The following is a 26682-nucleotide window of genomic DNA, read 5'->3' as shown; positions in this document are numbered from 1 at the left end:
GAGGTTTTTTTAGTTTGCTAAGGGCTGCCAGAGCAAAATACCAGAAATGGGCTGGATTTTATAATAGGAATTTATAAGGATAATATGTCACAGTTCTGAGGCTGTGAAAATGTCTAAATCAAGGTATCATCAGAGACACTGTCTCACCAAAGTTTGGCTGCTGGTGATCCTGGACTCCTGCCACATGGCAAGGCAAAATGGCAGCTGGTCTTTACCTTCTTCTCTAGGCTCACTTTCTCCCCACAGTCCTCTGTGAGCAATCAGGCACACGGATGTCTCACTGCTGGTTCTCTGGACCTTGTTGCTTCAGCTTCGGCTACTCCACTGATTCCGGCTTCGGGTGTCTCTCTCACCCTCCCAGGGTTTCGTTGTCTTTTGCTGCTAAGGTGATCCTGGAGTCCGCTGTCATGTGGCAGGATAAAATGTCAGTTCTCTTTCTCTGTGTGTCTCTGTTTTCAGTCCTCTATTTATATAAGACTCCAGTCAGAGGATTAGGACCCACTCTGGGCCCTCCTATCTAATCAAAGGCCCTCAACTAAATTGATCTAATCAAAAGGTATCTAATCAAAAGACCCTTAACTGAAGCTGATCTAAAAGTCCTACATACAATAAGCTTACCCGTACAAGAATGAGTTAGCTGAAAAACATAATTTTCTGGAGTCCACAAAAGATTCAAACCAGTACAGAGCTCTACATAAAGTCTTCTTTGTATATACAACCCATATAAAGTCTTATAAAATACAAAGTTAAAGTCAGCTAATTTACAAAAGAAGCAGCTTAAATTTCCTTGTCATAAAGTCATCTGGCAAAAAGCCAGCTGCTATTCCTACAACTTCCTAACCTCCATCCTCTCAGGTATGCTTTTTATACTCAGTGAAAAAGAAATGATAAAACAAGTAACTCCAATTAAATTAACTATTGAATCCCTTAACTTCTCAAACAAGCATTTCTAAATCCATGACTCCCCAACTCCTAAATATATTCTGCTAATAATAGATCTATTAGTATCAAGTTTTATTCTTTGGATGATTCAGAAGGAGCAAAGTCTACCAAAACAACTTTAGGAAAGCTGCATTCTCTTAGTCCCTAATTCATAACCGCATGCATGGAGAAGCACATGAGCTTGTTCTGGCAAGTTGAGTACTCTGTTATAGAAAGAAGTTCTCAAATTTTAATATGCATATGAATCAGCTGGGAACTTGTTAAAATGCAGATTCTGATTCAGTGTCTGGGGTGGGATCCGAAATTCTATTTCTAACAAGCTCCCAAGGGATGTTGATGCTGCTAGTCTGTGGTCAACACTGAGCAGCAAAGTAGATGAGTTCATGAGTAAGGAAAACATACCTTAAGCATTAAGCATGAAAATACTCAAGACAAGATCAAGAATGTTTCTATTGTTTCAATACTATGTTATATATATATAAGCAATTTAGGAGATGGAATCTCATCAAAGGGTAGACTCTTAAAAGATAGAAGTAAGGAGGCATCTGTAAGCATAGACATTATTTATATTTTCCCCCAGTATAGAGCTTTGAAACCACAAACTTATATCTTTGTTCACTTAGTCATTTAAGCATGTAAAATATATTGAATGCTAACCACATAGCAGGCACTGCATTAGATTCAAGTATAATGTTGAACAGGCAAAACCGAGTTTTAAGAAACTCAGAATTGAATCTAAACAAATAAGAAATTGTGAGATAAAAGCAGCCATAGAAGTGTATACGAGAAGGAGTGGAAACATGGAAGAAGAGAAAAAGCAGGCAGCTCAAGGAAGATTTCATGGTAATAATTGAAAATGATTTTTTGGATGAATTATCCTGTACCAGGCACTGTTCTAAGTACTTTAACTCTCTCAGTGAACCTTTTGAGAAAATACTCTCATCGTACTTAATTTATAGCTGAGAAACCAAAGGTAGAGAGAGATTACATATTTACCCAATAAATGACTTACTGATGATAAGGGATAGCAGCAGGTTTAAAGTAGTTTTCCTCTGGTTTCTTCATTAATATTATTCACTAATATATCTCACAAGGTTGACATTCCTGGTAATCACTAAATTGTCTGGCTCTCCTTTCCTCCAGAGCACATTCCTCTCTGAATGTATGATGGTCACATGCCAATGAAATGTGACCAGAAGTGACAGGTGTCACTTCCAGGATGTAACATTTACCAGCCAGCACACAGTTTTCCATGACTTCTTTACCTGCCCCATTGGTCACAGAAGCACTTGTAGATGTGGATTTGCTACAAAATGGAAATATTCTGGAATGCTGAGCCTCCACAAGGAAGAGAGCATCCCCAGATAGCCTCCCAGACCATGCAGTATCTTGCAAGTTCAAGAAATGAATGTCCATTATGATGTGTCACTTAGATTTTTATGGCATTAGTTATTCTAGCATAGCTTGCCTTTCTTGATAATACATTACAGTTGAGGTTTTACACAAGGTATCATGTAAAACAAGCATCAGGGGAGAGGAAGGTATACTGGAAAGGAAACTCAAGGTGGGCATAAGAGATGTTCAGAGTTGTAATACAGGATGGCAAATTCAAGAGACTTCAAGTAATTGGGTGTTATTGGTGAGTCAGAGTCTGTGAAAGTTGTCTAGGAGGAAAGAGGCAGGATGCAAGTGAAGGGAAGCCCTCTGCAGTGAAGGGAATGAATGGAGAAGGAATCAATGGCCAGGCAGGGTATCTCAGGGCTACACAGGGAAGAAGTTAACCACATTCGACTCAAGGTTAAATCGAAGATGTGAGTCTCTGAATAGGAAATCAGAAAAAGCTGTATGCTGGAAAGAAGGGGTCAGACAACTAAAAAGGAGGTAAAACAGAGGGAACAGGAGAAAAGAAGCAAATAAGACTAGGATTTTAAAAGCTAGAACAGAGCTGGAAGAGATGAGAGACCTAGAGATGGGTGGATAGGTTAAAACAAAAAAATTATAAAGGAACTGTGTGTCTGCTTGAAAGATATGGTTTGCTCTTGCCCACATATCTGGCATGCTGCTTTTTAGTTTACATTTCCCATATGCATTCATCTGGCTGATGCTCACTAACTTCGTTCAAGGTCATGACCTCTGTGAAGTCCTCAACTCACACTCCCATTGCCCCATTGCCCTCACCCCCAGGCCCATCCCAAGGTCCTTCTACATCTTGACAAAATCCCCCACTTTTATACAACATTTATCCAGGAGCATATTAATTGTCCATTCTTTTGTCTATCTCCCTAATTATGACAAAATTCTTGAGGAAAGTGATTGCATTTAATTAATCAGAGTTCAATCCAAAGTAGTCATTTAATTATTTATGGTGACTGTTGTAAACCCAGAGAGAGATATACAAGTGAATATTTAATATATGGCAGGAGCTTGAAGTAGTTCTGAGATAAAGATTTAAATGTGGTCATCTTTAGTGAATTTGCTCATTCAATGAATATTATGCCATTATGCTAAGTGATACATATACTGGTGAACAAAGCAGGTAGATTGTTTTTGTGGAAAAGAAGATGCTAATGAAAACTCACACACATGTAATTATAAACAGCTCTTCTCAAAGTCTCCAGGATCTCTATGCTTGTTAAACCTAATGCTCAATGATCAGTTCTCCTCTTGCATTTGACACAGTTGATCGCTCCTTCTTGAAGCACTTTCCTCTCTTGCTGACAGGATCCCATGTGCGCCTGGTTTTCCTTTTGCTTTTCTCTATCACCTTTGTTGTTTCCTCCTGACCTCCTCGCACTCTGAAGGTGTGCCACAGGATTTCTTCTGTTTCCTTTCATATTCACTCCCCAGCAGAGATTTCACCCAGACTCATGGCTTTGAAAGCATAACCTGAGACTTCCAAATTATATTCCCAGTCCAAATTCCTCCATTGAACTCTGCACCTGTATGTTGCAACTGCCTACTTGACCTATTTATTTGGAAGTCTAACAAACATCTTGGATGAAGCATGCACGAAAATGATTTTCTGTTATTTTCCTCATAACCAGCTCTTCCTAAGTCTTTCCTACTTCAAGTAATAAGCCTAGTTTCCTCTTTAACTCCTTTTTTTCTTATATTCTGCAGCTTGTCCATTAGCAAATTATTACTTCATTATGTATTCTTATTATCCCTACTGCCATCACCTGGTCCAAGCCAGGATCATTTCTTACCCAAATTATTTCAATAACTTTAATTGATCTCCTAGTTTTTGCACTGATAGTTTTTTTTTAAAAGGTTTGTTCTTTTTTTAAATTAATTTATTTATTTACTTATTTCTCTCCCCTCCCCCCCACCCCGCCCCCACCCTACCCCACCCCAGTTCTCTGTTCTCTGTGTCTATTTGCTGCGTCTTGTTTCTTTTTCTGCTTCTGTTGTCAGCGGCACGGGAATCTGTGTCTCTTTTTGTTGCGTCATCTTGTTGTATCAGCTCTCTGTGTGGGTGGCACCATTCCTGGGCAGGCTGCACTTTCTTTCGCACTGGGTGGCTCTCCTTACGGGGCACACTCCTTGCGCGTGGGGCTCCCTTATGTGGGGGGCACCCCTGCGTGGCACGGCACTCCTTGCACACATCAGCACTGCGCATGGGCCAGCTCCACACGGGTCAAGGAGGCCCGGGGTTTGAACCTTGGACCTCCCATGTGGTAGATGGATGCCCTAACCACTGGGCCAAGTCTGCCACCTGATAGTCTTTTTAACCATATAGTTGCATTATGTCACTCCTTAAAACTGTACAGTTGCTCCCTATTTCACTTAGACTAAATGCCAAAGTCCTTCCAATGACCTATCACATTCCAAATGATTTGGATGAAATATGATATATCCTGGAATTCATCCTATGATTTTAGTATTTAAATTACTTCCTAAAATTCATTTCACATAAACAAAGAAACCAAAAACCATAGGCCTATTCAGTAAAGATCCAGAATATCTTCTTTTTATTTATATTTTCTGAATGTCAGTATCAGACCAATTGAGTGGAAATGGGTTTATTCTCTTTCAGAAATATCTTGAGATATCACAGTTCAGTACCCTTTAAAGGATATTGTAAAGACTCGCAGAATCTATTCCTTATTTAGGCAACATCAGAGTTGCAAGGTAATCAGCTAGAACAGAAATTTAAAGAAAAAGCCTACTTCAGCTTATAGAGTTCAAAAAGCATAACTTAAGTGAATCTCAGCACATTTTTTGTGCTATTTATTTCCTCTTATTCTGTTTTGCCACCTAATCAGAGAGTTCTTCATTGCTAACCTAAAGTACTTGCTACTTAACTCACAGTGAATTAGGAACACAATTTCTATTCTTACCTTAGGCTGGAGTAAGTGTATATCGTCAAGAATGTGTGTGCAGGAAAGAGACTCCAGAGGAAAGCAGGAAGTAGGCTGGGCTAATAGCAGGCCCTAGCATTATCTTGGTACGGGATGGTAGTCAGCTACCAAAAGACCACCTGGAGCCTTGTAGTTAAAACAAAGGTATGTAGTTGTTTCTACCTCCACTTCATTCACTGAAATCTAGCAAAAATAACAAAGGTAAGAAACAGAGAGAAAGAAAACAAATCTTTGGTGATAATAGAAAACACCACACCCCAAACCATAATCTATTCAAGCCCAAGTAAGAAAGGAATTTGAGAGAAGGCATATTTCTATGCAGATATCAGGTCTCTTAAGGTGCTCAAAAAGAAAGTGACAAACAGTGAGGAATCAAACCAACAACTTTTGTTTGGAGCTAAAATGAGTAGACTGTGTGAGCATCTCTGAGTCTGATTCAACAACATGGCCAAGTGTTTCGCAGCCATGGTTTCTTGCCAGGCCTTAGACTCATCTTCTCTTTTCCTAAACTAGCCTGCCTCCATTTAGGAAAAGGCTAAGTCAGCAATGCAGCTGCTGATCCAGGTCGGCCGAAGGGAAGCAAATGCCAAGTCATGACCTGAAAAACCTGCAACTTTCAGGCTCCTTTTTTGATTTCCAGGAATCCCTTCAAAAGGCAGCCAGTGATCACCATTCTCCCACCAGAGCCTCTGCCCTTGCTGCGAGCTTCTGGCATGAAGAATTTCTCTTCCTAATGCTGTTTTGTGTATCTCAGAGGCAACTGCACAAGGCACAATATAAGCAAGTGGCCAGCTGAGGCAGCAGCATAGAGTATTTTACCCACCACCAAAGACAGATGAAGTTAACTATCCCTACTATTTGTGCTTGCATGTTACAAGTACAGTGAACTTGAAAGGGAGGTCTTATTAGGTTTTGTCTGATAAGTCAGATGAGTCATTCCTGGTCAACTTCAGATGTCGCTAAACTCTGCTCACTGCAAACATGACACACTCCTCAAGGCATGGAAGTAGAGAATGAAAGTCAATCAAATAACACAGGTTTACTATATGCAGGTATATATAACATGCTTCATTTTTAAAAATTGGAAAATCTGAGGCAAACATAAAATTAAAAGGATGCCATGAGAGAGGATAGGACTATCTCTGGAAATTTCTAGGCATACACAAAAATGAGTCAACTATTTTTTTAAATTTATTAGAGAATTTGCGGATTTACAGAAAAATCATGCATAAAATACAGTATCCCTACATACTACCCCATAACCAAAACCTATCATTGGTGGGAAACATTTGTTCCAATTGATGACAGCACATTTTTATAATTGTACTATTAACTAAAGTCGATAGTTTAATTTAGGGTTCACTAAGTAGTGTAGTTCAATGGATTTTTAAAAACTGTTATCCTGTTACTATATACACAATATAACATTTCCCCTTTACTCATATTCAGATATATATTTCAGTGCTGTTAATTGCATCCACAATGTTGTGTTATCATCATTACCAACCATGACCAAACATTTCTATTATTCAAAATAGGGACATTTATATATTTTTTACTTAGACATGTTAAATTAACATTTTTGTTTTGTTTTCTAGGGTACATGTTATCAAAATATAACTATTTTTTTAAAATTAACAGGTGTCTCCTACAAATAAGAATGAATACATAAAAATTTTGTTCAACATATTAATTATTGAGGAACCAATAAGACAGTAGAGTTAGTTCAAAAGAGAATATGGAGATTTATATGGCCAATCAGTTAAAAGAATAATAAAATGTATTTGCCTTTAATATCTCACAAGGAAAGAAAACTAACCTTGTGGTTATTACTTTTACCAAACAAAAATCTATACGTTAGCACGTACTTTTACAGCATTTATGCCTTAATCAAATACTAAATTATAAAGCCAAACAGAGGTACATTCTCCTTAAATTGTACTTGGGTGAATCTGATAAACAATCAACTTAAAAGAGCATGCAAAAATAGGTAAAATACAAGAAAATAAAATATAAGAAATAAAATACAAGAAAAAAAAGGACATTCAATCATTCTCTTCATTTACAATCAAGTTCAATAATTTTCTTTTTTTTTCTTTTTTTTATTGACTTTGTAATAATATTACATTAAAAATATATATGTGAGGTCCCATTCAACCCCACCCCCCCACCCCACCTCTCCCCCCCCCAATAATTTTCTTAACAATGGTTTCATTTCATTTTTTTTTACATTTAACAATCAGTTTATTTTTACATAGGTTACCAAAACAAGAAACTGAATTTCTTCTCACTTCCTCTAAAACTACAAAAGGAGATTTTAATTAATTAAGCCTTGCTATGCTGAGAACGTTTTTGGTTTTAAAAAGCTTTTACTTTACTCTAACATTTGTAAGTGGTTGTTTAAATAAAGATGGCCTTAAGTGTGGCGTAATAATTTTTTCCCAAAGTCTATAGTTTATATCATGGTTTATTCTTTGTGCTATAAAGATTTATAGGTTTTGACAAAGGTATAATGTCATATATGAGTCATTGCAGTATCTTACAGAACAATTTCACTGCCCTAAAAATGCGCTGGTTACACCCCCTCCCTCTCCGTTCTCAACCCCTAGCAACTACTATCTTTACATCAATGTTACAAGTTCTTCCATTAACTATAATAACAATAAATCTACTTTGATCCATGGTTGTACTCATCCCTTATGTTTGCTCACTCACCAATTTTGAGGGGTTTGGAATGATGTCCCCTCTGACTGTTTCAGACTGAGAGGGGATTTAGATATTATGGGGCAGAGGGGCAGAGAAGAGGAATTGTTTTGCTTGCAGTTGTACATACTTCTTGTATTTGGGAATGGGACTTGACCATCATCATCATTTTGTTGGTTGTCCATGGCAAGCCCAAAGAACTGGAGGTAGGAGTTGACCACAGCTCTGCTGGGATTCAGGACTCAACTGGCACATGAACAATTCAAAGATTTAAGTCTCTAAGAGATATATTTAATGGGCATAGTGAAAATTATGGATTCAAATAAAATAAGTATAAGAACCATGATTAGGGGAGTTGTGAAGGAATATAACTATGTTAAATAACTATGTTATGTTGGGGAAATAGATCATCATATATTCCCAAATAGGACCTGCCAAGGGAGTGTTGAAGTGATGAGGCTCTGTGTCTTGCTCTGGTGAACAGACGTCCCTAGTGCCCTCAGGAGCACTTGAGGTTTTGTTTACTGTGGCAGTTAATGGAATCTGCCGGAGACCCGCATAAACATAAACGTGACCTCCCAACTCACTTTGAAATCTCTTAGCCATAAAAACTCTTTTATTTGTTTCTTCCTTTTGGTCAAGGTCTTCTTCCAAATGCGTTACTGGTTAGCACTTGGTAATAATCCTTCACTGCCCGGGATGCTCATCCTATTAGTCATGTCCCGTGTTAGGAGTAAGGCAGTGATTTATTTGCTGAGTTTGGCTTAGAGAAAAGATACATTTGAGTAACAAGTTGGTTTTCTGGAGGTAACATTTAGGTATTAATTATAATTAGGCTAAGTTTCATTTTTATAAGAGTAAGTTACATAAGTACATGCATTAAGATCAAGAGTTGGCATACAGGCCTGTTTTCTTTTGTTAGGCACAGTTTATATATTCCAGAGATTTTTGGCATTTTATTTGAGAAAGTAGCAGGACTACCCTAGGATGAAAATTTAATATTTTGTTAGCTATGGTGTAGACCTCTATCTATTGAGAAAACACACCTATGACAACATGAATACATTCATAACCCATAGAAGTAAGCTTTAGATGCATTTTTCCCCATCTATTACCCCACTATCAACATCCTATTCTAGTTAAATACCTTTGTTAGATCCTGAAAGAACATTCTTAGCTTCTTTGATCTATCTTGAGTTAATTTTTGTATAAGGTGTGAGAGGGTGTTCCTCTCTCATTCTTTGGATACGGATATCCAGTTCCCCAAGGTACCATTTGTTAATAAGTGCCCTCTCTCCTAGTTGAATGGGCTTGGTGACCTTGTTGAATATCAGTTGACTGTGTATGCAAGTATCTATATCAGAACTCTTAGTTTGGTTCCATTGATCAGTTTGTCTATCCTGTGCCAGTACCATGTAGTTTTGACCACTGTAGCTTTGTAGCATGTTTAAAAGTCAAGAAGTGTGATTTCTCCTATTTCATTTTTCTTTCTCAATATGTCTTTGGCTATCCTGGGCCTCTTGCCCTTCCAAATAAACTTCCTAGTTAGTTTTTCCAATTCATTAAAAAATGCTGTGTTGATTTTTATTGGGATTGCATTGAATCTGTAGATCAGTTTGGGTAGGGTAGACCTCTTAATGATGTTTAGTCTTCTCATCTATGAATGGGGAATTCTTCCATTTATTTAAGTCTTCTTTGATTTCCTTTAACAGTGTTGTGTAGTTCTCTGCATGTAAGTCATTTATATCTTTAGTTAAATTTATTCACAGGTATTTGATTTTTTTAGTTGTTATTTTAAATGGGATTTTTTTTCTTGATTTCCTCCTCTGATTGCTCATTATTGGTGTGCAGAAAAACTACTGATTTTTGCACAGGATGTGAGATATGATCCTGCTGCTTTCCTGACCTCATTTATAAACTGTGGAAGCTTTGTTGTAGATTTCCCATGACTTTCTATGTACAGGATCATGTTGCCTGCAAATAGTAAAACTTTTACTTCTTCCTTTCCAATTTGGATGCCTTTTATATCTCTTTCTTGCCTATGTGTTTGAGCAAGTACTATAGACCAATCTCTCTAATGAAACTAGATGCTAAAATCTTCAACAAAATATTTGCTAACTGTATTTGACAACACATCAAATGAATTATACACCATGACCAAGTGGGTTTCATCCCTGGTATGCAAGGATGGTTCAACATAAGAAAATCAATCAATATAATATAACACATAAACAGATTGAAAGAAAAAAACCACATAATCATCTCTTTCAATGCAGAAAAAGCATTCAACAAAATACATCAACCTTCCCTGATAAAAACAATACAAAAGATAGGAATAGAAGGAAACTTCCTCAACATGATAAAGAGTATAAATGAAAAACCCACAACTAACATCATAAGTAATGGTGAAATCCTAAAAGCTTTCCCTTGAAGATCAGGAACAAGACAAGGATGCCACTTTTAACGATTTGCTGAACATACTTTGCAGATGTAAATGTTTTGCCCAGATTCAGAAAACTGTAGTGGATCAGACTGGTAGCAGACCACCAAACTGACCATGACCTTTTTTTTGGTGCAAATTTAGCTTTGGGATGTGCTTTGGAACTTCTTCTCGGTCCAACCACTGAGATCATTATCACCAGTTATTGTATAAAATCCACTTTTAATTGCACAAAACAATCTGATTGAGAAATGGTTTCTTGTTGTTGCATAGAATAAGAGAAGGTGACACTTCAAAATGATGATTTTTAAAATTTTTGATCAGCTCATTAGGCACCCACTTATTGAGCTTTTCCACCTTTCCAATTTGCTTCAAATGCTGAATGACCTTACAGTGGTCAATGTTGAGTTCTTTGGCAACTTCTCGTGTAGTTGTAAGTGGATCAGCTTCAGTGATTGCTCTCACTTGGTCATTGTCAGCTTCTGATGGCTGACCACAATGCTCCTCATCCTCAAGGCTCTTGTCTCCTTTTCAAAACTCCTTGAACCATGACTGCACTGTACGTTCATTAGCAGTTCCTGGCCAAATGCATTATTGATGTTGCGAGTTGTCTCCGCTGCTTTGTGACCCATTTTGAACTCAAAGAAGAAAACTGCTTGAATTTGCTTTTTGTCTAACATCATTTCCATAGTGTAAAATAAATATAAAATAAACAACAAGTAATAAGTCATTAGCAAAGAAAAACAAAGTGAGAAATGCACATTAAAATGATGTATTATATAACATAACCACATGTATTAAGGAATGTATTCCAATATCAAATGGCAAATTTCAACAATGAAAAATTGCAATTGCTTTTGTAATAACCTAATATTAAAGTCCCCCACTATAATTGTGGAGGTATGTATTTCTCCACTTGGTTTTTCCTTTTTTGCCTCATGCATTTTGAGGCACCTTGGTTAGGTACATAAATGTTTATGATTGTTCTTTCTTCTTGGTGGATTACCACTTTTATTAATATATAGTGTCCATCTTTGTCTCTTACAATAGTTTTGCATTTTAAGTCTATTTTGTCTGATATAGCTGTATAGCTAATCCCACACATTTTTGATTTTTGTTTGCTCGCTAAATTTTTTTCCATCCATTCACTTTCAGCCTCCTTGCATCCCTGGGTTTAAGGTTGGTTTCTTGTAGACAACATATAGATAGATCATACTTCCTTGTCCTTTCTGCCAATCTGTGTCTTTTGATTGGTGAGTTTAATCCATTAACACTCTATGTTACTACTGTCAAGGAATTACTTACATTAGTCATATTCTCTTTAAGTTTGTGTATGCTATATGTTGTTTTTACCTCCTTTTTTATCTTTTCAGTTGTTCTCACACTCTCCTCCAACCGTCTCTCCTGTTTTTTCCTTTCCACCTGTAGAAGTCCCTTTAGTATTTCTTGAAGTACAGGCTTCTTGTTGACATATTCTCTTAATTTCTGTTTATCTGTGAATATTTTGAGGTTTCCCTCATTTTTCAATGACAGCTTTCTGTGTAGAGAATTCTTGGCTGAAAGGTTTTTGTTTCTTTTAGCACCTTACCTATATCATACCACTGCCTTCTTGCCTCCATGGTTTTAGATAAGAAATCAGCATTTAATCTTATCGAGGTTCTCTAGTATGTCATGGTTCTCTTTTCTCTTGCTACTTTCAGTATTCTCTTTGTCTTGAGCATTGGACAGTTTGACAAGTATGTGTCTTAGAGTAGGCCTGTTAGGATTTGTACTGTTTGGGGTGGAGTGTACTTCCTGGACATGCACACCCATCTCCCTTAATATGGTTGGGAAGTTTCAGCCATTATTTCCTCCAACACTCCTTCTGCCCCCTTTCCCTTCTCTTCTCCTCTTTAATGCCTATAATGCATATATTTGTGCTTTTTGGGTTGCCATTCAAATTCCTAAGATCCCTGCTGAATTTTTCTATCATTTTATCTATCTGTTGTACAATCTGTTTAATACCAGATGCATTGTCTTCCACATTGTTGATTCTTTCCTCTGCCTGTTCAAATCTGGCTTTGAGGTGTATGTGTGCCACTTCCAGCCACTGAGGTAAGCAACCCACAATTTTCCCCTGGCTTCCCTATCTGCCCAGTACCCTCCTAGATGACTCAGAGCACCTTCCCATGAAGGTTGATGTCTGTTCTACTCTCAGTTAGGTACAATTCACCAGGAGTTTTACCCTCACATTATCTGGGGAGTGTGGGAGGGAGTCCTTCCCAGCAGCCAGTAGGTTTAATAACCCACGATTACTTGTTTGGGCTTCTTCTTCATCTCTCTGACCCTCACTCTTCTGGGAGTTGTGAAGCAGTGTCCTGGTTTGCTGTACCCCAAAGCAGGTCCCCAAGTCAGCCTGTGGCTTTTTCTCTGTTGTTTCAATGAGATCTGAGCCTTACCTGTGTAACTATTTGGCCATGTCCCCACAATCCCCCCTTTATTTTTTTTTTCAAATTCATTTATCTCCATTCTAGTGTTTATTTTCTTCCTTCTACTTATTTTGAATTTAGTTTGCTCTTTTTCTAGTTTTTCCAAAATTGAGGTGAGGTCTCTGATTTGAAGTCTTTCTTCTCTTTTAAAGTAAGCATTTAGAGGTATAAATTTCCCTCTGCCTTTGCTGAAGTCATGTAAGTTTTGGTATGTTATATTTTCATTTTCATTCACCTCATTATATATCCTAATTTCATTTCTGATTTCCTCTTTAACCTATTGGTAATTTTTAAGTATGTTGTTTAATTTCCACATATTGATGAATTTCCCCTTTCTCTGTTGTTGATTTCTAGTGACTTTTTTTGTAGTTGGAGAATATACATTTTATGATTCCAATATTTTAAAATGTATTGGTACTTATTTTGTGACCCAGTGTATGGCCTACCTTGGAGAATGATCCATGTGTATTTCTGTATTCTGGTCTCATTGGATGCAGTGTTCTATATATGTCTGTTAGTTCTAGTTGGTTGTGTGTATCATATAAGTCCTATAATTCTTCATTGAGCTTCCAGCTAGATGTTCTAGCCATCATTGAGAGTGGTGTGTTAAAGTCTCCTATTTTCATAGGACCATCACTTTTTCCCTACAATCTGTTAGTATTTGCATCATATATTTCAGGGCTCTGCTGTTAGGTACATAAGATTTATAATTGTTACAATTTCCTGTTGAATTGTTCCCTTTATCGGTATGTAATGATCATCCTTGTCCCTTGTAATTGTTTTTCACTTAAAGCCTATTTTATCCAATATTAGTATAGCCACTCTAGCTCTCTTTGATTACTACTTGCATGGTATATATTTTTTTCTATCTTTTCACCATCAACCCACTTTATCTTTGACTTTAAGGTGAGTCTCTTGCAGACAGCAATCAAGTGAGCCATGCTTTTTTATCTGATCTTCCAATCTCTTCTTTTTGACTGGAGAGTTTTATCCATTTACATTTAAAATCACTACTGCTAATAGAGGACTTTCTTTTGTCATTTTGATATTTAGACTTTGTATATCATACTTCTGTTGTTCCTTACTTCTGTAAACATTTACTTTTAATAATAATTTGTTTTCTTGTGTTTTACCATATTGAATGCCTTCTCATTTCCATCTGGATATATTTTTCATCTGTTTTCCTTGTTGTTGCCATGGTGTTAAAATTTAAATATCCTCAATACATAAAAATTATATTTGGTTTTATACCAACTTAGTTTCAATTGCAGGCACATTTACTTTTCCCATACTCTTCTGTTCCCCCACCACATTTTGTTCTTTTTACCACTTATATCTTTGTAAATTGTATGTTCAAAACCATAGATTTATCATTACTTTTTATGCATTTGCATTTTAACACCTGTAGGAAGTAAGAAGTGGAGTTACAAACCGAACAATAATACTGGCATTTATAATTACACAGTTACCTTTATAGCAAGTCTTTATTTCTTTATTTGGCTTTGAACCATGTTCCAGTGTCTTTTCATTTCAGTCTGAAGAATTCCCTTTTGTGTTCTTGTGGGGCAGGTCTAGTGGTCAGGAACTCCCTCAGTTTTTGTTTATCTGAGAATGTCTTAACCTCTCCCTCATTTTTTCCTTTATTAGAGAAATTGTAGGTTTACAGAATAATCATGCATAAAATATAGGACTCTCATATGCCACCCCACCACAAATACCATGCATTGGTATGGATCCCCCTCATTTTTAACAGAGAGTCTCTCCAGATATAAAATCTTGACTGGCACTTGTTTTCCTTTAGCACTTTAAGTATTTCAACCCACTGCCTTCTTGCCTCCATGGTTTCTGATGGGAAGTTGGCACTCAATCTAATTGACACTTCTTGGTGATCAAATCCAACCAAACCAGAGGTGGATGAAAGAGTCAACAAAGATAGCCCTTCTTTGGAGCTGGTGTTTCTGCGTGATGGAATTGGACTCAGAGGGGATCTCTTTTCACAAGACTTGCATGCTACTTTATTGGAATTGTAGTCGGTGCTGGGTTTAAGATATATGTAGGGGATTTGAATCTCTGGACTGATAATATGACACCCAGGCCCAGAGCCTCAACAGACTTCAGCTCCTACACTTTGATTTATTGGACTTACTCCACTCAGCTAACATGGAGTTGAAGAAGGTCAACCACCACAACATGGAGCCTAGAGTGTCTACAACTGGAAGCGGGAGGAGTGCATCCAGTACCCATATGGAATCTAAGCCCTCACTTGACATAGATGTGCAATGGACACAACCAATCCAATGTCCACAGAGAAAATGTGGAATGGGTGTGGGAACGGTAGCCATGGGGGCTGCTGGGTGTGGGGAACGGGAGGAAGAGATGAGATGTGGAGACGTTTTCGGGACGTGGAGTTGTCCTGGATAGTGCTTCACGGACAATTACGGGACATTATAGATCCCCCCAGGGCCCACTGGATGGAACGTGAGAGAGTCTGGGCTATGATGTGGACCATTGACTATGGGGTGCAGTGATGCTCAGAGATGAACTTACCAGGTGCAATGGATGTGTCATGATGATGGGAGAGAGTGTTGCTGTGGGGGGAGTGGGGGGCGGGGGCGGTGGGGTTGAATGGGACCTCATATTTTTCATAATGTAATTTAAAAAAATAATAATAAATAATTTTTTAAAAAAAAGAGTCAACAAAAAAAAACTGACTATGCACATTGAATTTGGATAATTATACAGCACTAAACAAGACATAGTAGATAATGATAAGAACAATACTCAATGAATTGTCATGAATTTGTGCATCCAGAAAAATATATGCAACACCAAAACTAAAGGAAAAATTATATGAAACACAAGAAGAATGGCATGAAACGAAATAAGATTTTAACTTTTCTATCCCATGACAGATCAAGGAAACAAAAGAAAAAAAAATACATAGAATCTAAAAAATAAATAATAAAAAGATAGTTTTAATAGGTAAGTATTCAATAATATTTGAGAAGCCCACACCCATATTTCAATCACCAGAAAATTGCTACATCTGCTCATGTACTGAACCACAGAGAAAAAATATTGCAAAAATTTCTAATATTACTGATTATGTTTTTTGATCACAATAAAATAAGACTATAAATTAATATTTGAAAAGAAGGGGAAAAAAACAAACATATTGAAACAATTTCTTAAACCAGTGTTTCTCAAACTTTAATGTGTTTGCAGATCACATGGGGATGTCATTCAAGTGAGGAATTGGATTAGGTAGGTGGGGAATGGGGTACGAGATTCTGCTTCAATAGCCAGTTTTCTTAAAGGTCAATGCTTTAATTTTAGGACTATATTTGGAATAATAAAGTCATAAACAACTCTCAAGCAGAAGAGCAAAACCAGTGTCTCAGGATTTATCACTGAAGAATTATAAACCAAACTATTCAAGTAGATTTTAAAATGCAGATGAAATAACTATTTTTCTTAGAAATACATAAGTAACTAAATAGATCCCAAAAGAAAGAGAACATCTAAATAAAGTAAATACCATGAGGAAAAATATTTTAAAGGCCTTTTTAGAAATATATCTTTACAAGTGAACTGCGTTTTCTTGTCATTGCTGATTTCATAGTCTGGTGTCTATAATTTATCCCTCTTTTTTTGTCATTCTTTATTGAGATATAATTCACATACCATAAAAGTTGCCTTTTAAAAGTGTACAATTTAGTAGTTTTCAGTACATTACAGCACTCTACAATCCTCACCACTAATTCCAGATAGATACCTAATTCCAGATTTTTATCATCCCAAAAAGAAACCCATACATTAGCACTCTCTTCCCAATTTTCCTCCCCACCTCACATCCTGAGTTCTAGGCAATCACAAAACTATTTTCTCTCTCTGTGGATTTGCTATTCTGGATATTTCATATAATTGAAATCGTGCCCTTTTGTGTCTAGCTTCTTTGACTTAATGTTTTCAAGTTTAATTCATCCATATTATAGCATGTATCAGTATTCATTCATTCTTATGGCTATTTCAGCTTATGGATATACCATATTTTTTTATCTATTTATCAGTTGCTAACATTTGAGTTGCTTCCACTTTGGGGCTATCATAAATACTACTGCCATTAGCATTTGTGTGTGAGGTTTTAGGTGGAAGATGTTTTGAATTTTCTTGGGTATATTCCTGGAGTGGAATTGCTGGGTCATAAGGCAACTTGACACTTAACGTTTTGAATAACTGCCAAAATGTTTTCCAAAGTGGATATATCATTTTGCCCATCAGCAATATTGGGAAGATTCCAATTTCTCTACATCCTCCCCAGCATTTGTTATTGTTTGTCTTTTTTATTGTAGTATCCTAGTGAGTGTGCCGTGCCTTCTTATTTAAAAGTTCTTTATATATTAGAGATTTTAGTTCTTTTTCTAAATATATATGCATATGCTGTACATATATCCTATTTATCATTTGTTTTATAACTTTGCTAATGGTGTTTCTTGCTATGACAAAGTTTCCTTTATATTCTTATATAATGAAATTTATCAATCTTTTCTTTATTGCATCTTGAATTTGAACCATAATTAGAAAGCCTTTTCCTACATGCAAATTGTAGGTGAATTCACCCATGTTTTCTCTTGGGATTTTTACGGTATCATTTTTTTTACACTTAAATCTCCCATCCATTTGGAATTTTTTTCTGGTGTCATGTATAGATCAAGTTTTACCTTTTCTTAAATGACTTTTCATTTGCCCCAATGCCATTTGTTATAAAGTTCATCTTTGCTCCAGTGAAATGTGATGACATCTTTATCATTTACCATATTTCCATGTGTATTTGGGTCTGTATCTAGACTTTCTCTTTGATTTTGTTAAGCTATTTATGTAACAGTAATGGTGACAGTTTGAGATTATTTTTGTGAATACCAAAAAGAGAAAGAATATGTTTGTAAACTAATCTATTCCTCTGGGTGTGATACACTTTGTATTAAATTCAGCGAGGCTTCTGGTTAAGTTTACTTGATAAAATCAACGTAGGACTTCTGGTTGGGCTGCGTCAGTGAGGCAGGCTCTGGTCGAGTTCCTGCCCCCTTGGTGAGCCTATATAAACAGACACTCAGGAAGACACAGGGGGACAGAGAGAGAGCTCTGTCATTTTTTATTCTGGCCTGGGAAGAGATGAGCTATTTGCCTGATACCTTACAGCTGACCTTGGGAAGACAGCTGAGACTGATATGGAAAGCCGGGAAAGATGAACTCTATGCCAGGAGAGAGAGGAAGTCTTGAGAGACAAGTCCTATGCCATCCTGAAGCTGAGAGCGGAAGCCCAGAGGGAAGAGATCATCAGTCATCTTGCTTCAATACATAGCAACTGACTTTGGTGAGAGAGGAACCTTGAGTTGGACTCTTTAGGGCCTTCTGACTGTTAAGCTTTTACCCCAAATGAACAATCTTTATCATAGCCAACAGATTTCTGGTACTTTGCATCAACACCCCTATGGCAGACTAACACAGTTATATACTGTTTTAGTTATAAAGTCTTTATATTTTTATATTTTGACATCTGGAGACCTAGTCCTGAACTGCTACCTAACTTTCCATTTCTGTGTTTCCTTAACTGTACTTTCATGTTTATTTTTCCACACGAACTTTAGTATTAACTTAAGTCTCAGGAAAAAAAGCTGTCTGATACTTTTCACTGGAATTCTATTAAATTAATAAATTAACATATGGAGAAACAATATCTTTGTGATATTGAGTCATCCTATCCAAGAACAAGGAATGTCCTTCTATTTATTCATTTATAATTCTGTGTCTATTTTGAAGTATTTTAGAGTTTTTCTCATAAATTTTACATGGTCTCTAAGGTTTATTCTTAGCTATTTTTATCTTCTTTGTTGCTATTGTGAATGGTATTTCTCAACCATTATAACCTCTACTGGTTATAGTATATGTTGGGAAGAATATTGATTTCTCTGTGTTAATTCTATATCTTGCTATCTTGATGATTTCACTTATTCTTGGAGTAAGCTTTATTGTTTCTCTAGTATTTTTCAGGCTTATTTCCATATTACATTCAAATAGAAATAGATTAGCTTCTTCTTTTCTGCTTCTTATGCCACTAATTGATTTTTCTTCTATAATGACATCAGCTGTGTCCAATATGGTATTACAGAATATTGGAGATAATGGGATAATGGACATTCTTTGCTTTCCTGTTTCTCTCTCTTAGGAGGACTTGTCAAAAATCACTTGGCCATAGATGTGAGGGTCTATTTCTGAACTCTCAATTAGATTTTGTTGGTCTATATGTCTGTCATTATCCCAGTACCACAGTTTTGATAACTGTAGCTTTGTAATAAGTTTTAAAATAGAATATATGAATCCTCCAACTTTGGTCTTTTTGTTCAAGATGGTTTTGATGATTAGTTTTTCCATTTCTGCAAAAATGGCTGTTGGAGTTTTTATTTGGATTCCATTGTATCTGAAAATTGCTTTCAGTAGAACTGACATCGTAATAATAGTTTTCCAATGCATGAACACAGAATATCCATTCATTCATTTAGGTCTTCTTTGAACTCCTTCAGTAATGTTTTGTAGTTTTCCATGTACAAGTCCTTAGATCCTTTGTTAAATTTATTTCTAGATATTTGATTCTTTTTGTTGCTATTTATTTTAATTTCTTGGCTGCTAAAACAAAATACCATGCAATGAGTTGGCTTAAACAAATAAAATGTACTGGATCACAGTCTTGAGGTCAGAAGATATCTAAAACCAAGGTGTCATCAAAGCAATGCTTTCTCTCATTCTGCAACTGACTGCTGGAGATCCTTAGCCCTTTGCTCTTCTTAAAATGACAATACACATAGTGGTCTCTCTCTTCTCTGGGTCCATTTGCTTCCATCTTTTTTCCATGGATTTCTACCAACATGTCTGAATTTAGTTCTGCTTATAAAAGGCTCAGTAATAAGACTAAGACTTACCCTGATTCAGTTGGCCCATACTTTAACTGAAGTAACCTCATTAAAAGGTCCTATTTACAATGGGTTCACACTCACAGGAATGGATTAAATTAAAGAACATGTTTTTCTGGGGTACATAGCTCCATATTATTGTAAATGTAATTTTATCTTGATTTCTTCTTCAAAATGTTCATCACTAGTGTATAGAAACACTACTGATTTTTGCATGTTGATTTTGTACCTTACCACTTTACTGAATTTGTTTATTAGCTCCAGTAGTTTCATTATGGATTTTTCCCTAATTTTCTATGTATTTCTAGGTATCATGTCATCTACAAATACTCCTTTCCAATATAAGTGTCTTTTATTTATTTTTCTTGTCCATTTGCTTTAAATAGAACTTCCAGTAAAACGTTGAATAACAGTGGTGACAGTGAGCATCCTTGTCATGTTCCTAATCTTAGAGGGAAAGCTTTCAATCTTTCAGCAGTAAGTAGGGTATTAGCTGTAGGCTTTTCAAATATGCCCTTCATCATGTTGAGGAAGTTTACTTCTATTCGTTTCCTAAGTGTTTTTGTCAATAAGGGGAATTGGATTTGGTCAAATACCTTTTCTGCATCAATTGAGGTGGTCATATGGATTTTTCCTCTTCGTTCCATTAATGTGGTGTATTACATTAATTGATTTCCTTATGTTGAACAACCCTTACAAACTTCAGACAAATCTCATGTGATCATGGTGTATAATTGTTTTACTATGTTGTTGGATATGGTTTGTTAGTATTATGTTGAGGATTTTGCATCTACAGTCATAATGGATATTGGCCTGTAATTTTCTTTCTTGTGTTATCATTATTGACTTTGGTATTAGGGTGATGTTGATCTCATGGAAGTGTTTCATCCTCTTCAGTTTTGTGGAAGAGTTTGAGCAGGATTGGTTTTAATTTTTCTAGGATTGTTTGGTAATATTCACCAGTGAAGCCTTCCAGTTTTCTGGGCTTTTCTTTTGTGGGAGGTTTTTGATGACTGATTCATATGTCTTTACTTGTTATCATTCTATTGAGATCTTCTATGTCCTCTTGAGTCAGTATACGAAGTTTGTGTGTTTCTAGGAATTTGTCCATGTCATCTAGGTTATCTAATTTGTTGGCATGCAATTGTTCATAATATCCTCTTATAATATTTTTTATTTCTGGGGGTTTGTAGTAACGTCCCTTTTTCATTTCTTATTTTTGATAATTGAGGCGCTCTCTTTTTTTCCTCAGTGTAGGTAAAGGTTTGTTGATTTTATTTACCTTTTCAAAGACCCAACGTTTGGTTTTATTGGTTCTCTCTATTGATTTTTATTCTCTATTTCATGTATCTCTGTTCTAATCTTTACTCCTTTCTGCTCGCTCTGGTTTTAGTTTGCTCATCTTTTTCTAGTTCCTTAAGTTGTGAGGTTAGGCCTATGACTTAAGATCTAGCTATTTTATTTTTAAATGTAAGCATTTAAAGCGATAAATTCCCCTCTCCCCATTGCCTTTTCTGTATCCCATAAGTTTTGGTATGTTGTGTTTTCATTCTCATTTGTTTCAAGATATTTCTGATTTTCCTTGTGACTTCTTCTTTGAATCATTAGTCGTTTTGAGTGTGATAATTTCCACATATTTGTGAAATTTCCAGTTCTCCTTCTGTTATTATTTCTAGTTTCATTCCATTGTGCTGAGAGAAGATAAATTGTATAATTTTAATATCTTGAAATTTAATGAGATTTGTTTTGTGACCTAGCGTATGGTGCTCTTTGGGTATGTGCTGAAACCAGTAATCCTTGGCTTTAAGCCACTTGGATTTATTTGCTTCTCACACTGTTTTAGCTTTTATCTATTTGATTTAGTTTTTTCTCACACAAACTGCTTCTGCCTACAGAGAAAGTTCTGGGAGATCAAGCTAGAGAGGATTGTCCTAGATAAATCCTTTTGGCTTCCACCTGATAGATTGGCATCAACATACAGGCACCCCAGTATGTACATAGGGATTTTTCTGCTCCCTCCAGAACTGGACCAGGGTCCCACAATTGAAGAACATGCTGACTCAAACTATACCAGGAAAGGGATGGGAAAGAGCCAGAAAAGAGCACTGGAAGCTTCTACTGCTGATTTTAATTTGCATTTTCTTAATTCAACTATGGCCCATTTAAGGCAACCCTTTAACTGTTTTCATAATTTTGAGGAAGGAAAGTTCAACAATTCTATTGGGGACAGAACCTTGGAGTGTCTTATGCCACCTTCTTTGTCATCTTGGTAATTTCTTTGATACTATTTTTTTAAATCAGTGATAGATATCAATATTATACTTGTGTTAAAGAATTTTTAAGTTTTCTATTAATTTCTATCTTCTGGGACAATTTATGTAGTAGTAGTACTTTCTAGTCTTTTAGATTTTAATAGGAATTTTTGTGAAACTGCCTGAACCTGATGCTTTTGGTAGGGTAAATATTTTACAGCTTTTCCTTCTAAAGAAATTGTCCAGTTGAAAAACTCCTTTCAGAGAAAAGTAATCAATTCATCTATGTTTCCAAATATATCTTCATAGATAGGTCTGCAAAGTAATCCCTTACAATATTTTTTCTGATCTTTCCAAAGTTTTCCCATCTTATCATTTTTTAAATCTGGTATAGCTGTTCTTTCTCACTATTTTCCTTAATCAAATTAGCTAGTGGTTTGTCTATTTTATTATTTATTTTAAAATTTAAGGTATTGACTTCTTACATTTGCTTAAGATTTTTCTGTTCTCTACCTCATTCATTTCAATTTTTGTTTTTATTATTTTCATTCTTGTGCTTTGTTTTGGGTTACTTTGTGGTTCTTTTTCTAGCTCTGAGTTAGAAATTCACTTCATATATTTTCATTCATTTTTTTGTATTGATATGTGTTTAAGGCTACAAATATTCTGCTGATCATTGCTTTAAATATATCCTATATATACTGACATATGGATAATTTTATTGTCCTTTTTTTCTAGAAATTCCTTATTTTCATATTGTATTTCTTCCTTTACCAAAAACATTTAGCAGAATTTTCTCATTTCCATGTTATATAGAAATTTTTATATTTTAAAGAAATTCCTTATCTTCATATTGTATTTCTTCTTTTACCAAAAACACATTTAGTAGAATTTTCTAATTTCCATGTTAAAGAATTAAAAAGTTTTTTTATTAATCTTTAGTTTTACTGTGCAATGTCTAGAAAATCTTTTGCAATGCTTTCGTTTTGTAAGACTTCATTATGCTTTCTTTGTGACTTAATCTATGAATGTCTTGTGAATATTCCATATGAATTAATCAGGGCATAAATTTAAATATTAATCCATGAGAATTACATTATTGATTATCTAATTTATGTATTAGTGAATTGTTATGACTTTCCTAAGACTGGAATTCTTAAAATAATTTCCATTCTCCAATTTCCTCCTTGGTTTTGCTTTTTTCATCATGTTTTAGAACATTGGCTTTGTCCATTCAGGTAACAGGCAATTTTCCCTGATATCCCTTGTGTCATCCCATCTTCCTATTAAAACCTCTGATTTTTAGCTGACCACATAACTACCCTGAATAAAGACTCCACTTTCCAAAACTGAGTCTAAATTGTAATTAGAAATTACAAAGTGACCAAATGTTGACCCTTACAATGTTAGTAGATGTGGTGCTTGAAATTTCTGGAAAATGTCCTTAAAGGGAAATGTGTTTCTTCTCATCCTCTTTCTGGCAGTCTGGAATGCAAATAAAGAATGTAAACTACAACATAAATTATAATCCATGTTGTACAGCAGCGCTCCAAAATGTACTCATCAAATGCAATGAATGTACCACACTAATGAAAGAAGTTGTTGATGTGGGAGGAGTGGGGGGTATGGGGAGTGGGGTATATGAGAACCTGTTATATTTTTAATGTAACATTTTGTGTGATCTATGTATCTTTAAGAAAAAAGATAATAAAAAAATGAAAAGAAAAAAAAAGAGTCTGCAGTGGCAATAGCCATTCTAGAGATAAAAGAATTTTGGAAGTGGAAGTCAATATTGTAGTACAAGAGGGTAAATATAGCCTACCAAGGAGAACTTAGTTACCATTTACACTCTGGATTAACTAACTCCAGAATTTTATCCAAGAGAAGAATACATTGCTATCTTAAATAAACAGCTGTTACTTCTTCTTTAAATATACTTCTTAATTTTTTTTAAGGAAACTTAGATTACATAAATGTTACACAAAAAATATAGGGGATTCCTACATGCCCTGCTCCCTAGCCCTCCCACATTTTCCCACATCAGCAGCATTCTTCATTAGTGTCGTATATTTGTCACAACTGGTGAACATATCTTGAAACACTGCCACTAAGCGATGATTATAATTTACATTGTAGTTTACATTTTCTCCCATACCTTTTTGCAAGTTATTACATGATATACAATGACCTGTATCTGTCATTGAAATGTCATTCAGGACAACTCCCAAGTCCCAAAAATGCCCCCACATTACACCTATTTTTCCCTCTCCTTCCCCTCAAAACCTCCAGTGACCACTACCTCCACATTCATGATAAAAGTTCTTCCATTAACAACTGTTACTTTTGAAATTTCTATTCAATGCAACGAAAAGAAAATTCCTAACTAATTCAGGCAGTATATAAATATATCTATTCCTTTCTTTAATTGTCATAGCACTATTTGAACATATGCTCCCACAGTTTTCTGTGGCCATTCACCAATGATCTAGTTATAAAATGTTCTTGGGAAATAATTTGGAACTTCTATTTTCCAGGAAAATGATTCCTTAAATGTTCATTATTAAATATTAGTTCCTTAGTTGAAATTCAGTAGTAGTGGAAATGATTCAAATTGGATATCTTAGACTAATAAATACATAGTTTTTGTCAGCTGAAGTTATTTTTGTTGTTGGTTTTTGTTCTATTGTGGTTTGTTTTGTTATCTAAAGGAATGTCTTCAATTCTCTTTCAGTAATCAGACTCTTTGACTACTCAAAGTAACCATTATTTAAGTCATGGTTGAGTGGGTGATCCCTTTAGAGGAAGGCATGAGATAATGGTTTAGTTTGCAGTATCTCACTATTCCAGACCCACAGCATGTGGAAGAAGATTCATACATTGAATATTGTCATGTTTGTTTGGGGATACTGAAATGACATAGGAGTTTAATGTTGGAAGAAATAGAACCAACACTTTCATTGAATTTGATCTGAATAGAGGTGTATCACCATCTAAAATCCATCTCACTCATGCTTTTGAAGTGCCACTGGCCAATTTTGGTACTGGATGGTGGTGATGGTAGCGTAACATTGGAAGGTAATTAACAGCACTGAATTATATATGTGAACCTGGTTGAAAGGGGTAGTTTTAGGTTGTATAAATTTTATTAGAATAAAGTTTTAAAAAACAACATAGAACTATACAGCATAAACAGTGAACCTTATTTAAAAAGATGGACTATGTTTAATAGTATAATTATAAAAATGTTCTTTCATGAATTATAACAAAGGCACCACACTAATAAAAGGTGTAATAATAGGGTGGTATATGGGAACTCTGTACTTTACATATTTTATGCATGATTTTCTGTAAACTTCTCTAATAAAAATTGCTAAATCCTACTTTGCTTTCATAATAAAAAATAGTTGACCAGGAAGTGTATTGACTATAGCTTTAGAGTACAAGTTGCAGAATTTATTTAAGAAAAACTTTAAAGATCATTAAGCCTAATATTTCCATTTTATAGCAACCAAAGTATAAAAAAATGCATACAGAATACTAAAGGTTACACAACCAAGTCAGTTTTACATGACTCCAAATTCAGGCTTCTTCCTGTTTTCTAGAATGAAGTTGTGCTTTATACTCTAGGTTCTTGGTCACTTTCTGCATACTCTTCACTTAGGAAAGAGAGTCCACACCTAAATATAAACCTCAAGTTCACCTTCCATGTATGCCAACTAAGCTTACTCCCCAGGTACCATTCTGCACATGCACATACACACACACACAAATATACACACCCAGCTAATGATACTGAATGCAGCGCTTTCCATTCCTCGTGGTTTATTTGTAGCCATATACATTTCTAGCACTGCTACACACATCCCAAAAAGTGCAAATTCACACATTTTTCTTATATGAACCTAATTATAACATTACACATTCAGCAGTAGACTCAATTGTCCAATAATTAACCTTGGCATCTACCACATAGTCTTTCTTGCAAGAAATGTGCAGGGATTATTGTTTAATTGGATTCTATAATTGAAACAAATGAAAAATGAGCCAAGAATTCTAGAATCAGCAAAGCTGTGATTTCTTTGTGTTTTTTTTCCAAAAATATATCAGTTTTTCATAATACTGTTATAGAATAGCTTTTGAAAGTATAATTAGATTCACATTTTTTGAAGTATAGATAGGTCACTCATCAAAAGATAGACAAGTGACACATAAATGCATAAACCAGACTACAAATCCTGGATAACTTCCTTGTGAAAAGGTGCGCTCTTATTGAAGATTTGAGCATGGTGGTGAGATTCGTTGTCTCTAACAAAGGAAAAAGAGGAACTACCCACGTTGTCATCGGTATGCTGTTTCTCGCTTGGTTCCTTTCTTCTTTCTATATTCTTCATATTATGATTACTGTATGATACTCTGTTATTGTTTCAGGTTTGACTAGACCCCAGTAAGTTAATTTTGCTTTTCTTCCATTTAAATTTCTTCTCCAACATGTTTATTCTATTCTTCTGGCTGCACATACTTCAGAAATCTCATTTTTTCCTAACTAAG

This window comes from Dasypus novemcinctus, chromosome 1, assembly GCF_030445035.2.
Source record: "Dasypus novemcinctus isolate mDasNov1 chromosome 1, mDasNov1.1.hap2, whole genome shotgun sequence".
In the NCBI taxonomy this organism is placed as follows: domain Eukaryota; kingdom Metazoa; phylum Chordata; class Mammalia; order Cingulata; family Dasypodidae; genus Dasypus; species Dasypus novemcinctus.
This window is presented reverse-complemented; position numbering follows the sequence as displayed.